Source organism: Sinohyriopsis cumingii, unplaced genomic scaffold (genome assembly GCF_028554795.1).
Source record: "Sinohyriopsis cumingii isolate HCF-2022 unplaced genomic scaffold, ASM2855479v2 utg000646l, whole genome shotgun sequence".
NCBI lineage: Eukaryota > Metazoa > Mollusca > Bivalvia > Unionida > Unionidae > Sinohyriopsis > Sinohyriopsis cumingii.
The window spans coordinates 277,624-296,102 of record NW_028315921.1 but is presented as its reverse complement, the minus strand read 5'-3'; the positions used below and the strand labels follow the sequence as shown (position 1 = coordinate 296,102).

Genomic DNA, 18,479 nt, shown 5'->3' with positions numbered 1-18,479 from the left:
GTTCTGAATTCTTAAATTTAAAAATAAACGGAGAAAAGAATTAGCAGATTGTGATATCGATTACGTACCTTTGGTTATGGGTCCAGTAAACTTGCACTGTGTCACAAACCTATTCCGAAGGACAATTTGTTTTAAGTTAACTGAAAATGATATCTAATATTTAACCCTTTGTGACAATGAGGAACATAATCTGTCGTCACATATTCAATTAGCCGATTTGGGTTCCCTTATTACTATAGCAGTATAGGGGATCCAAAGTCGTGCTACAAATCACGTCTTTCGAAGAGTGTGAAGTTACAGTGACCTACTTTTGACCCATTAGTATAAATGTAATTATACGTTGGTTGCATTTACATTGTAGCTAAATATAGTATATAGGTAAAGTGAACATGGGTTTGATATTTTCGGGCTTGAATGCAAATAATAATTTACCGTTCTGATATTTCAAATTTAAAAATAAAGAAATAAAAGAATTAGCAGAGGGTGGTTTCGATCCACGGACCTCTGCGTTATGGGCCCAGCACGCTTCCACTGCGCCACTCTGCTGTTATGATGGACAACTGATTTCAATCAGTTTTAATTGGAACTGATATTCACCCATCTGGGTCAATATTTGGGTGATTTCTATCCAGAACGAATGATTCGAAGCAAATATTCCTCCCGCATAATATTTAACAGGAATATGAGGACCGACCATGTTTTATATTTGTATTGTGTGTACGAGGATAAAGCTTGTGGTGGCTGTAGGGGACAGGTGTGTAAAAATCTTTGGATTGTCTTCGCCGTCTGAATATGTCTTTTTAATAAATCAAGATAATTTGATTTCAAAGGATATTATGTTTGCGATAGATTCACTTGTTGTGTAAATAAGAGCAAAAGCACTGTCTTACCCCATCTGATGACAATGGTTTTCTTCACAAAGGCACTGAAGAATGAGTGACAAAAATAATGCATGTGGTTTAGATATTACTGGGTATATAAATTGTGTATACAACACTGTAATGCAGACGAGGTGGCCGAGTGGTTAAGGCCATGGACTGCTAATCCATTGGGGTCTCCCCGCGTGGGTTCGAGTCCCATCCTCGTCGATAACTTTTACATAATATTCACTGCAAAACTCATTCATCAACACTTGTGAATGGATATTTTGTCTATATATAAGAAAAGAACACCAGAAAGATCACACATCTACAAACATAATCTCTTTTCACTATCCAGCACAAGTTTCTGAAAGATTCCGAAGTAAATCATGTACTCCATGCAGCTACAATATTTCCTGAGATCGGAAACAAAATATAATGTTTCTGTATTTAATATAGTAGGACCATATCTAGCGTCAAAACGTATCTGCACCATTGGATGGGATCGCAAGTGAGGCTGACAATTTCGTTCACGTCGAACTTACAGAGGTAGGCAAGGGATCTGTGCAATGCAAGGATGGGCATTGTTCCATGAAACCTAATTCAAGATTACGTCTGTATCTTAAACCTTTCAGGATCACACTTTTAGTCATCAAACTTAAGAAAACGTTGAAACCTATCAGTTATTCTGAAGCTGATTTCGTTGCGGGCTGAGAAGGAGGATGTGTGTGGTGGTCGTGGTGGGACGCATGAAGGTCTTCTTCCTGGATACCATACCTTCCAAGTGTTCACTTCTACGTCATTTTATCAAACATTTATTCAGAGATCAACCTTCGACGATTGCATCTTGTCCTTCTTGACAATTATTTTTCTTTTACATTTACATATGTACTCTCACTGACTACAGTCTTCTAATTTTGGTACAATACCATAAAAATTCAAATGTATGCATGGCTCGAGTTCCAAAATTCATCTTTACAATTACATATAGAGAGGATGAAATAATGGTTACATTGACCCTTTGTGACAACGAGGGACCTAGTGTATCGTCACATTTCCTGCATGTTGATTTGGGTTTCGTTATTCCTTGAACAGTGTAAGGCATCCAATTGCAAACGAACAAACACGTCCTTTGAAGAGTGGAAAATTATAGTACATTACGTTGTACCCATTTTGTAATGCCTCTTTAGCTGAATTCACTGTGTGCCTAAATTATGGATATAACTTAATTGTACATGGGTTTGATATTTTCGTGCTTTAATGCAGATAACAATTTACTGTTCTGAATTCTTAAATTTAAAAATAAACGGAGAAATGAATTAGCAGATGGTGGTATCGATACACGTACCTCTGGTTATGGGTCCAGTAAACTTGCACTGTGTCACACACCTATTCCGAGGGACAATTTGTTTTAAGTTAACTGAAAATGATATCTAATATTTAACCCTTTGTGACAATGAGGAACATAATATATCGTCACATATTCAATTTGCAGATTTGGGTTCCCTTATTACTATAGCAGTATAGGGGATCCAAAATCGTGCTACAAATCACGTCTTTCGAAGAGTGTGAAGTTACAGTGACCTACTTTTGACCCATTAGTATAAAAGTAATTCTACTTTAGTTGCATTTACATTGTAGCTAAATATAGTATATCGCTAAAGAGCACATGGGTTTGATATTTTCGGGCTTGAATGCAAATAATAATTTACTGTTATGATATTTTAAATTTAAAAATAAAGAAATAAAAGAATTAGCAGAGCGTGGTTTCGATCCACGGACCTCTGGGTTATGGGCCCAGCACGCTTCCACTGCGCCACTCTGCTGTTATGAAGGACAACTAATTTCAATCAGTTTTAATTGGAACTGATATTCACCCATCTGGGTCAATATTTGGGTGATTTCTATTTAGAAAGAATGATTCGAAGCAAATATTCCTCCCGCATAATATTTAACAGGAATATGAGAACCGACCATGTTTTATATTTGTATTGTGTGTACGAGGATAAAGGTTGTGGTGGCTGTAGCGGACAGGTGTGTAAAAATCTTTGGATTGTCCTCGCCGTCCGAATATGTCTTTTTAATAAATCAAGATAATTTGATTTCAAAGGATATTATGTTTGCGATAGAGTCAGTTGTTGTGTAAATAAGAGCAAAATAACTTTCTTACCCCATCTGATGACAATGGTTTTCTTCACAAAGGTACTGAATAATGAGTGACAAAAATAATGTATGTGGTTTAGATATTACTGGGTATATAAATTGTGTATACCACACTGTAATGCAGACGAGGTGGCCGAGTGGTTAAGGCCATGGACTGAGACTTCCGGTTATGACATCAGATGGAAAACACGTTTGATGATCGCTCCGTGAATTTTCCAGTTTTTTTCCTTTAATAGACATTTTTGCTGTTTTAATTTGTTACAGGTACTTTGATAAGATTTGTGTGATCGCATTCATATATAAGTGAGATATATTTTGAGTGTGTGGATAACTTTATCCACCACACAATATATTATTTTCTGTGACAATGAATACAAAGCCTGGTCGTGCTGCACGTGCAGCACAAGGAGCTGACTCACACTCTAATGACACCAGTGGAATAGCTAACAATAAGAATGGCATGTCGAGTAACATTGATAGACAGACAGGAGCTTCTCGTCGTTTTGGGAAAGAATGTACCGTGGTGATTGATGTAAAGGATGTGAAGAAAATAAAGGCAAGTGATATTGTTAGAAGTGTAGAAGAATTTACCGGAGATATGTCGGTCTATGCAGTTGTGCCCAAAGGTGCAAATTTGTATGAGGTCACACTGCCGAGTAAGGAAGTAGCATATAATACCTTGTGTGGAATTGATATTGGAAGTGAACACTTTGATTGTACTCTCTTATATTCAGACACTATTATTGTGTCAATTCTTCATTTACCAGCATACATCACCGATGATGATATAAGTATGAAGCTCGGTGAATACGGAGTAGAACTTCTTTCTCCCATTCAACGCAGATATTATCCTGGGACTAGTGTGGCTGATGGGACTCGTTATGTCAAATGTAAATTTCCACAGCAGGTAAAATCCTTGCCTTACAGTCTGAAATTTCAGACTGTCAATGGTCAGCAATACTTTAGAGTATTACACGATAACCAAGTTAAGGTATGTTCTGGATGTCTAGATCCGGGACATGTTATAAAAGACTGCCCTGATTTTGTATGCTACAAGTGTGGGGAGCAAGGCCATGTAGCAAAAAATTGCACAAGGCAAAGATGTGACAGTTGTGGAAGTTTTCCTCTTATGTGTACATGCAGGATATGCGACAAATGCCACAAAGAGGCGCAAACATGTATGTGTTACAGAGAGGCCATTGCAGGCATTCATTCGCAAGTTGATGATGATACGAGGGAAGACATATTGGAGTTACCGAGTGACGAAGATGATAAAGAAGAAATTGAGAATGCAAAAAAAGATAATGAGAGTGGAGAAAGTGGGGAAGAAAAAGAAAGAAGTGGAGTTGATATGACCAATGTAGAAATAGAGGAAGTAAACAACAATCATACAATTGGAGATGGATCGGGGACAGATTCAGATGATGACAGGAAGATGGCTGCAGACGTTGTTGAAAGATCAAACGAATCACGTACGTGTCAAGAAAACGGTACTAATATCGAAAATTTCAAAGTAGTACAAAGGAGAAGAAGGTTTAATCCAGTACCTAACATGAAATTGAATAACATGCGACGAACACCTATTAAGAAATGATCAAACACTCAACATTTTTTAATACTTTCAATACACTCATCATAATCATGGCTTTAAATATTGTATCTCTAAATGTAAATGGCTTGCGTAATTTGAATAAACTAAAGTCTGTTTTAGAAATATTTAAAGAGAAAAGAGGCCATATTTTATTATTGCAAGAAACCTTTTGGGATGATGAGTTTGTTGAAAGTGTTAGAGAAAATGAGATTTGGAATGGTGACATATTTTATAGTAATGCAGACAATAGGAGGGCAGGTGTTGCTGTTTTAGTAGTGAGAGAATTGAGAAATCAGGTGACACAAGAAATTATTGAAAAGGGTAGGATTTTACATCTTAAAATAGCTATTGATGATAAAGTGATTGATTTAATCAATATTTATGCTCCAAATGTTGTGAAGGAAAGGTTTAACTTTTTCATGAAGCTAAATACATATTTACATAACAGTACTAGTGATAGCACTATCCTGGCTGGTGATTTTAATACAACTTTAGCAGGTATTGATCGACATAACAAAGCCTTACATATTGATGATGTAGCAGTGCGTGAACTTTATAAAATTATTCATGATAGGAATATTACCGATTTATGGAGATCACGAAATCCTAGTACTCGTAGTTTCTCCAGAAAACAAGTTGTACTAGGCGAAATGAAGCAGAGTAGAATAGATTATTTTTTGATTTCCTCAAAATTGCATTCCAATGTGCAAAATATTTATTATGCAGATACATCCTTTAGTGATCATTCTTTTGTATACCTTAAACTAAATACCTGCAAAGTGGAAACAGGGCCCGGATTATGGATACTAAATAACAATGTTCTTTTTGAGGAGAAATATGTACAAAGAGTGAAATCAATTCTTACCGAGGGAAAAACTGACGAAATGTATTTCAGTGAACCACTCATTTGGTGGGATAATGTAAAATACAAAATTAAAAAATTTTCCCAAGTATACTGTACAAGAAGAAATAAGGAAAGATTACAAGAATACTTTACATTGCAAAATAAATTAAAATCATTTTCAGAAAAAGTCGCAAATAAAGAATCATATGACATTAACAAATATGAAGAACTAAAACATCAGCTAAGTGACTACGAAACTGATTTTTGTCGGGGTGCTATATTGAGATCTAAGGCGAAATGGGCAATTGAAAGCGATAGAAATACTAAATACTTTCTAAATCTTGAGAAATATCGACACAACAAAAATGTAATCAATGAATTGATTGATGATGATGGTGTAATTATTTCAAATACAAGCGGGATCTTAGATGAAATACATCAGTTTTATAGTCATTTATATTCTTCGGTAACTGTTGATGATAATTGTACTGATTCACTTTTAAATTTTGTAAACTGTTCTGTATCTGATGAGGATAAAGATATGTGTGATGCCATAATAACAGTTGATGAAATACATACAGCTATAAAAGGGATGGCTAAAAATAAAAGCCCCGGCCCGGACGGATTGACAGTAGAGTGGTATTGTAAATTTTATGATTGTATATATGATATTCTGTTGCACATCTTTCAGAGTGTTAAGAATGACAATATTATGTCGAGATCAATGAGATTTGGTGTTATATCACTTATTTATAAAAATAAGGGGGATAATAGAAGATTGCAAAATTGGCGTCCTATCAGTTTACTTAATGTAGATTATAAAATTTTGGCAAGGATTTTGTCTACACGTTTAAAAATGGTATTACCCAAAATTATTTCTCAAACTCAGACATGTTGTATAGTTGGGAGAGATATTGCTGATACGATAGTCACTGTAAGAGATATTATAGATATGGTTGAGAGAGACAATCTTGAGGGATATATCTTAAAAATTGATCAAGAAAAAGCGTTTGACAGAGTTTGCCACTCATATTTGATTTCTGTTTTACGAAAGTTCGGTTTTGGTGACAATTTTATTCAGTGGATAAAGATATTTTATAATGAAATTAAAAGTAGTGTTAAATGCAATGGTCATCTAACGAAACCCTTTTTAATTAAAAATTCAGTCAGACAAGGTTGTCCTATATCAGCAATGTTATATGTATTAGCAGCAGAACCCTTAGGACTCGCTATCAAAGCAAATCCCACTATCAAAGGTATTCCACTCCCACTGTCTAGTAATACAAGTAAAGTTTTTCAACATGCAGATGATACAACCTTGACATTAGCGGACACACAATCCATTAATCAATCTTTTAATGTACTTGACTTGTATTGTAAAGGATCTGGTGCAAAGGTGAACAAGGAAAAGACAGAACTTCTGTGTATTGGATCTGGTAAACTTACTGATGATTATTGCAAACAATTACAAATTCAAATGTGTGATCAAGTCATCTTAATTTTGGGAGCTTATGTTGGAAAATGTGCAAAGTTATGTGAGCAACTGAACTGGAATGATAGATTGTCTAAAATTAAAAACTTATTGCAACTGTGGTCACAGAGATATATGACAATACAAGGAAAAGTAACAGTTGTTAATAACTTATTAGTTTCTAGAGTATTGTACATAGTGTCAGTTCAGCCTCTTCCTGATATGATTGCTGATGAATTGAAGCAATTATTTCTCAGATTTATCTGGTCAGGAAAGTCCCATTTGGTTCACTATTATACAATAATTGGTGATAAGCGAAATGGCGGACTACAGTTAACTGATATAAAGATGAAAATGTATGCATTCAGACTAAAATTTTTAAAAAGATACTTTGATGTGAATTGCCATGCTATGTGGAAAAATACCTTTGATCACTTTTTATCTACTGTCCTGAACATGAGGTTGACCAAAGAGTTGTTTCTCATGTCTTTAAATAAGCAACAATTGAATACCCTACCTATATTTTACAGAGAAATGTTTCATGCATGGGAAAAACTTAGAAATAATATCGATACAAATATTGATGTGAGGAATGTTTTTGAACAACCTCTCTTTTTAAATCCTAATATTACATGTGCTGGTAAAACGTTGTTTTTCGCAGAATTTATAGAAGCAGGAATTGTTCATGTTCAGGATATTACATATGAATTTGTACCTGGAATACTACCTTATAGAGCTATTCAAGAAATGATATACAAATCAAATTTTGAGATCAAAACAGATAAGATAAAAAAAGACTATAATTGCATAATAGAAAGTATACCATTAGGCTGGAGAAATATTGTTGCAACAGAGTCAAAACCCACTGTAACCAATGGGAGAAATAATATGTTTCTCAGAGTTGATACAAAATTATATGACCTCTGTTTATGTACAACACAACTATTTTACAAGCTTTTATGTAAGTTGATTTTTCAAGAACCAGCTTCTGTTTCCTTTTGGAGTAAGATATTTAGTTTGGAAAAGCATAAATACTGGAAATTGATACACCTACCTTTCAAGACCCCAGATTGTATAGATTTGGATTACAGAATAATGCACAATCGAATATTTACAAAAGACAGACTAAAATACTATGGCAAAATTGATAATGACTTATGTCCAGTGTGCCAGTTGGAAACAGAGGATTTATTTCACATGTTTTTGAAATGTCCTGAATTAAGCTCTTTTAAGAATTATATTGTATATATAGTTGAGATTCTTTTTAAAAATTGTAGAGTTGGTGTTCTCAATAGCACTTCTTTTGAACAAATGCTCATGATAGGATATAACAAAGAAACAAAATCAGTCAATAGTTATTTTTTGAACTACATTCTGAGCATTGCTCGATTGTGTATTTACAAAAGAAGAAACATTATGTCGTTATTAGGGAAACAAATAGACATCGAAAGATTGTTCCAATATTTGACTAGAAAATATATATTATATGCATATCAACATTACAAAGACAAAAATCAGACTTTGATTACAAAGTATTTTCTAAAAGATAACCCGTTAATGAGAATAGAAGAGGAGAAATTGTTTATTACATTGTAGAATCATTGTTTTGTACTATAGCATTACAAAATATTATTTTAGAATCATTGTGTTGTAATATAGCTTAACAAAATACTATTGTAGAATCATTGTTTTGTAATATAGCATTACAAAATACTATTGTAGAACCATTATTTTGTAATATAGCATTACAAACTACTATGTACATACTGACTGTATACTTTTAACTTATATACTGTACAAAGCGTTTTTTAAATAAAGAAAGAAAAAAAAAAAAAAGGCCATGGACTGCTAATCCATTGGGGTCTCCCCGCGTGGGTTCGAGTCGCATCCTCGACGATAACTTTTACATAATATTCATTGCAAAACTCATTAATCAACACTTGTGAATGGATATTTTGTCTATATATAAGAAATGAACACCAGAAAGATCACACATCTACAAACATAATCTCTTTTCACTATCCAGCACAAGTTTCTGAGAGATTTCGAAGTAAATCATGCACTCAATGCAGCTACAATATGTGCTGAGATCGGAAACAAAATATAATGTTTCTGTATTTAATATAGTAGGACCATGTCTAGCGTCAAAACGTATCTGCACCATTGAATGTGATCGCAAGTGAGGCTAACAATTTCGTTCACGTCGAACTTATAGAGTTAGGGAAGGTATCTGCGCCATGCAAGGATGGGCATTCTTCCATGAAACCTAATTCAAGATTACGTCTGTATCTTAAACCTTTCAGGAGCACATTTTTAGTCATCAAACTTAAGAAAACGTTGGAACCTACCAGTTCTTCTGAAGCTGATTTCGTTGCGGGCTGAGAAGGAGGATGTGTGTGGTGGTCGTGGTGGGACGCATTAGGGCCTTCTCCCTGGATATCATACCTTCGACGATTCTATCATGTCCTTCTTGATAATTATTTTTCTTTTACATGTACATATGTACTCTCACTGGCTACAGTTTTGTAATTTTGGTACAATGCCGCAAAAAATCAAATGTATGCATGGCTCGAGTTCCAAAATTCATCTTTACAATTACATATAGAGAGGATGAAATAATGGTTACATTGACCCTTTGTGACAACGAGGGACCTAGTATATCGTCACATTTCCTGCATGTTGATTTGGGTTTCGTTATTCCTAGAACAGTGTAAGGCATCCAATTGCAAACGAACAAGCACGTCCTTTGAAGAGTGGAAAATTATAGTACTTTACGTTGCACCCATTTTCTAATGCTGCTTTAGTTGAATTCACTGTGTGCCTAAATTATGGATATAACTTAATTGTACATGGGTTTGATATTTTCGTGCTTTAATGCAGATAACTATTTACTGTTCTGAATTCGTAAATTTAAAACTAAAAGGAGAAAAGAATTAGCCGATGGTGGTATCGATTCACGTACCTCTGGTTATGGGTCCAGTAAGCTTCCACTGTGTCACACACCTGTTCTGAAGGACAATTTGTTTTAAGTTAACTGATATCTAATATTTAACCCTTTGTGACAATGAGGAACATAATCTGTCGTCACATATTCAATTTGCAGATTTGGGTTCCCTTCTTACTATAGCAGTATAGGGGATCCAAAGTCGTGCTACAAATCACGTCTTTCGAAGAGTGTGAAGTTACAGTGACCTACTTTTGACCCATTAGTATAAATGTAATTCTACGTTGGTTGCATTTACATTGTAACTAAATATATTATATAGCGAAAGTGAACATGGGTTTGATATTTTCGGGCTTGAATGCAAATAATAATTTACTGTTATGATATTTTAAATTTAAAAATAAAGAAATAAAAGAATTAGCAGAGCGTGGTTAGGATCCACGGACCACTGGGTTATGGGCCCAGCACGCTTCCACTGCGCCACTCTGCTATTATGAAAGACAACTGATTTCAATCAGTTTTAATTGGAACTGATATTCACCCATCTGGGTCAGTATTTGGGTGATTTCTATCCAGAACGAATGATTCGAAGCAAATATTCCTCCCGCATAATATTTAACAGGAATATGAGGACCGACCATGTTTTATATTTGTATTGTGTGTACGAGGATAAAGGTTGTGGTGGCTGTAGCGGACAGGTGTGTAAAAATCTTTGGATTGTCTTCGCCGTCTGAATATGTCTTTTTGATAAATCAAGATAATTTGATTTCAAAGGATATTATGTTTGCAATAGATTCAGTTGTTGTGTAAATAAGAGCAAAAGCACTTTCTTACCCCATCTGATGACAATGGTTTTCTTCACAAAGGTATTGAATAATGAGTGACAAAAATAATGTATGTGGTTTAGATATTACTGGGTATATAAATTGTGTATACCACACTGTAATGCAGACGAGGTGGCCGAGTGGTTAAGGCCATGGACTGCTAATCCGTTGGGGTCTCCCCGCGTGGGTTCGAGTCCCATCCTCGTCGATAACTTTTACATAATATTCATTGCAAAACTCATCAATCAACACTTGTGAATGGATATTTTGTCTATATATAAGAAAAGAACACCAGAAAGATCACACATCTACAAACATAATCTCTTTTCACTATCCAGCACAAGTTTCTGAGAGATTTCGAAGTAGATCATGCACTCCATGCAGCTACAATCTGTGCTGAGATCGGAAACAAAATATAATGTTTCTGTATTTAATATAGTAGGACCATGTCTAGCGTCAAAACGTATCTGCACCATTGAATGTGATCGCAAGTGAGGCTAACAATTTCGTTCACGTCGAACTTATAGAGTTAGGGAAGGTATCTGCGCCATGCAAGGATGGGCATTGTTCCATGAAACCTAATTCAAGATTACGTCTGTATCTTAAACCTTTCAGGATCACATTTTTAGTCATCAAACTTAAGAAAACGTTGGAACCTACCAGTTCTTCTGAAGCTGATTTCGTTGCGGGCTGAGAAGGAGGATGTGTGTGGTGGTCGTGGTGGACGCATTAAGGTCTTCTTCCTGGATATCATACCTTCGCCGATTATATCATGTCCTTCTTGACACTTATTGTTCTTTTACATGTGCATATGAACTCTCACTGACTACAGTATTGTAATTTTGGTACAGTGCCATAAAACATCAAATGTATGCATGGCTCGAGTTCCAAAATTCATCTTTACAATTACATATTGAGTTAATGAAATAATGGTTACATTGACCCTTTGTGACAACGAGGGACCTAGTATATCGTCACATTTCCTGCAAGTTGATTTGGGTTTCGTTATTCCTAGAACAGTGAAAGGCGTCCAATTGCAAACGAATAAACACGTCCTTCTAAGGGCTGGAAAATTATAGTACGTTACGTTGTACCCATTTTGCAATGCCTCTTTAGTTGAATTCACTGTGTGCCTAAATTATGGATATAACTTAATTGTACATGGGTTTGATATTTTCGTGCTTTAATGCAGATAACAATTTACTGTTCTGAATTCTTAAATTTAAAAATAAACGGAGAAAAGAATTAGCCGATGGTGGTATCTATTCACGTACCTCTGGTTATGGGTCCAGTAAGCTTGTACTGTGTCACACACCTATTCCGAAGGACAATTTGTTTTAAGTTAACTGAAAATGATACATAATATTTAACGCTTTGTGACAATGAGGAACATAATCTGTCGTCACATATTCAATTTGCAGATTTGGGTTCCCTTATTACTATAGCAGTATAGGGGATCCAAAGTCGTGCTACAAATCACGTCTTTCGAAGAGTGTGACGTTACAGTGACCTACTTTTGACCCATTAGCATAAAAGTAATTCTACGTTGATTACATTTATATTGTAGGTAAATATAGGATATAGGTGAGGTGAACATGGGTTTGATATTTTCGGGCTTGAATGCAAATAATAATTTATTGTTATGATATTTTAAATTTACAAATAAAGAAATAAAAGAATTAGCAGAGCGTGGTTTCGATCCACGGACCTCTGGGTTATGGGCCCAGCACGCCTTGTTTTTTTTTTTCTTCTTTCTTTATTTAAAAAACGTTTTGTACAGTATATAAGTTAAAAGTATACAGTCGGTATGTACATAGTAGTTTGTAATGCTATATTACAAAATAATGGTTCTACAATAGTATTTTGTAATGCTATATTACAAAACAATGATTCTACAATAGTATTTTGTTAAGCTATATTACAGAACAATGATTCTAAAATAATATTTTGTAATGCTATAGTACAAAACAATGATTCTACAATGTAATAAACAATTTATCCTCTTCTATTCTCATTAACGGATTATCTTTTACAAAATACTTCGTAATCAAAGTCTGATTTTTGTCTTTGTAATGTTGATACGCATATAATATATATTTTCTAGTCAAATATTGGAACAATCTTTCGATGTCTATTTGTTTCCCTAATAACGACATAATGTTTCTTCTTTTGTAAATACACAATCGAGCAATGCTCAGAATGTAGTTCAAAAAATAACTATTGACTGATTTTGTTTCTTTGTTATATCCTATCATGAGCATTTGTTCAAAAGAAGTGCTATTGAGAACACCAACTCTACAATTTTTAAAAAGAATCTCAACTATATATACAATATAATTCTTAAAAGAGCTTAATTCAGGACATTTCAAAAACATGTGAAATAAATCCTCTGTTTCCAACTGGCACACTGGACATAAGTCATTATCAATTTTGCCATAGTATTTTAGTCTGTCTTTTGTAAATATTCGATTGTGCATTATTCTGTAATCCAAATCTACACAATCTGGGGTCTTGAAAGGTAGGTGTATCAATTTCCAGTATTTATGCTTTTGCAAACTAAATATCTTACTCCAAAAGGAAACAGAAGCTGGTTCTTGAAAAATCAACGTACATAAAAGCTTGTAAAATAGTTGTGTTGTACATAAACAGAGGTCATATAATTTTGTATCAACTCTGAGAAACATATTATTTCTCCCATTGGTTACAGTGGGTTTTGATTCTGTTGCAACAATATTTCTCCAGCCCAATGTATACTTTCTATTATGCAATTATAGTCTTTTTTTATCTTATCTGTTTTGATCTCAGAATTTGATTTGTATATCATTTCTTGAATAGCTCTATAAGGTAGTATTCCAGGTACAAATTCATATGTAATATCCTGAACACGAACAATTCCTGCTTCTATAAATTCTGCGAAAAACAACGTTTTACCAGCACATGTAATATTAGGATTTAAAAAGAGAGGTTGTTCAAAAACATTCCTCACATCAATATTTGTATCGATATTATTTCTAAGTTTTTCCCATGCCTGAAACATTTCTCTGTAAAATATAGGTAGGGTATTCAATTGTTGCTAATTTAAAGACATGAGAAACAACTCTTTGCTCAACCTCATGTTCAGAACAGTAGATAAAAAGTGATCAAAGGTAGTTTTCCACATAGCATGGCAATTCACATCAAAGTATCTTTTTATAAATTTTAGTCTGAATGCATACATTTTCATCTTTATATCAGTTAACTGTAGTCCGCCATTTCGCTTATCACCAATTATTGTATAATAGTGAACCAAATGGGACTTTCCTGACCAGATAAATCTGAGAAATAATTGCTTCAATTCATCAGCAATCATTTCAGGAAGAGGCTGAACTGACACTATGTACAATACTCTAGAAACTAATAAGTTATTAACAACTGTTACTTTTCCTTGTATTGTCAAATATCTCTGTGACCACAGTTGCAATAAGTTTTTAATTTTAGACAATCTCTCATTCCAGTTCACTTGCACACATAACTTTGCACATTTTCCAACATAAGCTCCCAAAATTAAGATGACTTGATCACACATTTGAATTTGTAATTGTTTGCAATAATCATCAGTAAGTTTACCAGATCCAATACACAGAAGTTCTGTCTTTTCCTTGTTCACCTTTGCACCAGATCCTTTACAATACAAGTGAAGAACATTAAAAGATTGATTAATGGATTGTGTGTCCGCTAATGTCAAGGTTGTATCATCTGCATGTTGAAAGACTTTACTTGTATTACTAGACAGTGGGAGTGGAATACCTCTGATAGTGGGATTTGCTTTGATAGCGAGTCCTAAGGGTTCTGCTGCTAATACATATAACATTGCTGATATAGGACAACCTTGTCTGACTGAATTTTTAATTAAAAAGGGTTTCGTTAGATGACCATTGCATTTAACACTACTTTTAATTTCATTATAAAATATCTTTATCCACTGAATAAAATTGTCACCAAAACCGAACTTTCGTAAAACAGAAATCAAATATGAGTGGCAAACTCTGTCAAACGCTTTTTCTTGATCAATTTTTAAGATATATCCCTCAAGATTGTCTCTCTCAACCATATCTATAATATCTCTTACAGTGACTATAGTATCAGCAATATCTCTCCCAACTATACAACATGTCTGAGTTTGAGAAATAATTTTGGGTAATACCATTTTTAAACGTGTAGACAAAATCCTTGCCAAAATTTTATAATCTACATTAAGTAAACTGATAGGGCGCCAATTTTGCAACCTTCTATTATCCCCCTTATTTTTATAAATAAGTGATATAACCCCAAATCTCATTGATCTCGACATAATATTGTCATTCTTAACACTCTGAAAGATGTGCAACAGAATATCATATATACAATCATAAAATTTACAATACCACTCTACTGTCAATCCGTCCGGGCCGGGGCTTTTATTTTTAGCCATCCCTTTTATAGCTGTATGTATTTCATCAACTGTTATTATGGCATCACACATATCTTTATCCTCATCAGATACAGAACAGTTTACAAAATTTAAAAGTGAATCAGTACAATTATCATCAACAGTTACCGAAGAATATAAATGACTATAAAACTGATGTATTTCATTTAAGATTCCGGTTGTATTTGAAATAATTACACCATCACCATCAATCAATTCATTGATTACATTTTTGTTGTGTCGATATTTCTCAAGATTTAGAAAGTATTTAGTATTTCTATCGCTCTCAATTGCCCATTTCGCCTTAGATCTCAATATAGCACCCCGACAAAAATCAGTTTCATAGTCACTTAGCTGATGTTTTAGTTCTTCATATTTGTTAATGTCATATGATTCTTTATTTGCGACTTTTTCTGAAAATGATTTTAATTTATTTTGCAATGTAAAGTATTCTTGTAATCTTTCCTTATTTCTTCTTGTACAGTATACTTGGGAAAATTTTTTAATTTTTATTTTACATTATCCCACCAAATGAGTGGTTCACTGAAATACATTTCGTTAGTTTTTCCCTCGGTAAGAATTGATTTCACTCTTTGTACATATTTCTCCTCAAAAAGAAATTGTTATTTAGTATCCATAATCCGGGCCCTGTTTCCACTTTGCAGGTATTTAGTTTAAGGTATACAAAAGAATGATCACTAAAGGATGTATCTGCATAATAAATATTTTGCACATTGGAATGCAATTTTGAGGAAATCAAAAAATAATCTATTCTACTCTGTTTCATTTCGCCTAGTACAACTTGTTTTCTGGAGAAACTACGAGTACTAGGATTTCGTGATCTCCATAAATCGGTAATATTCCTATCATGAATAATTTTATAAAGTTCACGCACTGCTACATCATCAATATGTAAGGCTTTGTTATGTCGATCAATACCTGCTAAAGCTGTATTAAAATCACCAGCCAGGATAGTGCTATCACTAGTACTGTTATGTAAATATGTCTTTAGCTTCATGAAAAAGTTATACCTTTCCTTCACAACATTTGGAGCATAAATATTGATTAAATCAATCACTTTATCATCAATAGTTATTTTAATATGTAAAATCCTACCCTTTTCAATCATTTCTTGTCACCTGATTTCTCAATTCTCTCACTACTAAAACAGCAACACCTGCCCTCCTATTGTCAGCATTACTATAGAATATGTCACCATTCCAAATCTCATTTTCTCTAATACTTTCAGCAAACTCATCATCCCAAAAGGTTTCTTGCAATAATAAAATATGGCCTCTTTTCTCTTTAAATATTTCTAAAACAGACTTTAGTTTATTCAAATTACGCAAGCCATTTACATTTAGAGATACAATATTTAAAGCCATGATTATGATGAGTGTATTGAAAGTATTAAAAAATGTTGAGTGTTTGATCATTTCTTAATAGGTGTTCGTCGCATACTATTCATTTTCAGGTTAGGTACTGGATTAAACCTTCTCCTCCTCCTTTGTACTACTTTGAAATTTTCGATATTAGTACCGTTTTCTTGACACGTACGTGATTCGTTTGATCTTTCAACAACTTCTGCAGCCATCTTCCTGTCATCATCTGAATCTGTCCCCGATCCATCACCAATTGTATGATTGTTGTTTACTTCCTCCTCAGATTCTATTTCTACATTGGTCATATCAACTCCACTTCTTTCATTTTCTTCCCCACTTTCTCCACTCTCGTTATCTTGTTTTCACTCTCAGTTTCTTCTATAATTTTCGTCACTCGGTAACTCCAATATGTCTTCCCTCGTAGCATCATCAACTTGCGAATGAACGTCTGTAATGTCCTCTCTGTAACAACGTACATGTTTGCGCCTCTTTGTGGTATTTGTCGCATATCCTGCATGTACACGTTATAGGAAAACTTCCACAACTGTCACATCTTTCCCTTGTGCAATTTTTTGCTACATGGCCTTGCTCCCCACACTTGTATCATACAAAATCAGGGCAATCTTTCATAACATGTCCCGGATCTAGACATCTAGAACATACCTTAACTTGGTTATCGTGTAATACTCTAAAGTATTGCTGACCATTGACAGTCTGAAATTTCAGACTGTAAGGCAAGGATTTTACCTGCTGTGGAAATTTACATTTTACACAACGAGTCCCATCAGCCACACTAGTCCCAGGATAATATCTGCGTTGAATGGGAGAAAGAAGTTCTACTCCGTATTCACCGAGCTTCATACTTATATCATCATCGGTGATGTATGCTGGTAAATGAAGAATTGACACAATAATAGTGTCTGAATATAAGAGAGGACAATCAAAGTGTTCACTTCCAATATCAATTCCACACAAGACATTATATGCTACTTCTTTGCTCGGTAGTGTGACCTCATACAAATTTGCACCTTTGGGCACAACTGCATAGACCGACATATCTCCGGTTAATTCTTCTACACTTCTAACAATATCACTTGCCTTTATTTTCTTCACATCCTTTACATCAATCACCACGGTACATTCTTTCCCAAAACGACGAGAAGCTCCTGTCTGTCTATCGATGTTACTCGACATGCCATTCTTATTGCTAGCTATTCCACTGGTGTCATTAGAATTTGAGTCCGCTCCCTGTGCTGCACGTGCAGCACGACCAGGCTTTGAATTCATTGTCACAGAAAATAGTATTTTGTGTGGTGGATAAAGTTATCCACACACACAAAATATATCTAACTTCTATATGAATGCTATCACACGAATCTAATAAACGTACCTGCAACAACTTAAAACAGAAAAAATGTCTATTAAAGGAAGAAAACTTCAAAATTCACGGAGCGATCATCAAACGTGTTTTCCATCTGATGTAATAACCGGAAGTCCCCCTGTTTTATATTTGTATTGTGTGTACGAGGGGAAAGGTTGTGGTGGCTGTAGGGGACAGGTGTGTAGAAATCTTTGGATTGTCTTCGCCGTCTGAATATGTCTTTTTTATATCTCAATATTATTTGATTTCAAAGGACGCTATGTTTGGAAGACATTCAGTTGTGTAAATAAGAGGAAAAGCACTTTATTACCCCATCTGATGACAATGGTTTTCTTCACAAAGGTACTGAATAATGAGTGACAAAAATAATGCATGTGGTTTACAGTAATTGAGAACATATTACTGGGTATATAAATTGTGTACACCACACTGTAATGCAGACGAGGTGGCCGAGTGGTTAAGGCCATGGACTGCTAATCCGTTGGGGTCTCCCCGCGTGGGTTCGAGTCCAATTCTCGTCGATAACTTTTACATAATATTTACTGCAAAACTCATTAATCAACACTTGTGAA

The 18,479-nt window shown here is 34.5% G+C and overlaps 2 non-coding genes across 2 annotated transcripts; both read left to right on the top strand.

Annotated features, from left to right (window-relative positions):
- Positions 1-1,006: 1,006 nt before the first annotated feature.
- On the top strand, positions 1,007-1,088 carry Trnas-gcu (transfer RNA serine (anticodon GCU)). The gene has a single exon. It is a non-coding gene; the product is annotated as a tRNA-Ser (tRNA).
- A 9,735-nt stretch (positions 1,089-10,823) lies between these two features.
- Positions 10,824-10,905, top strand: Trnas-gcu (transfer RNA serine (anticodon GCU)). The gene has a single exon. It is a non-coding gene; the product is annotated as a tRNA-Ser (tRNA).
- The last annotated feature ends 7,574 nt before the right edge of the window (positions 10,906-18,479 follow it).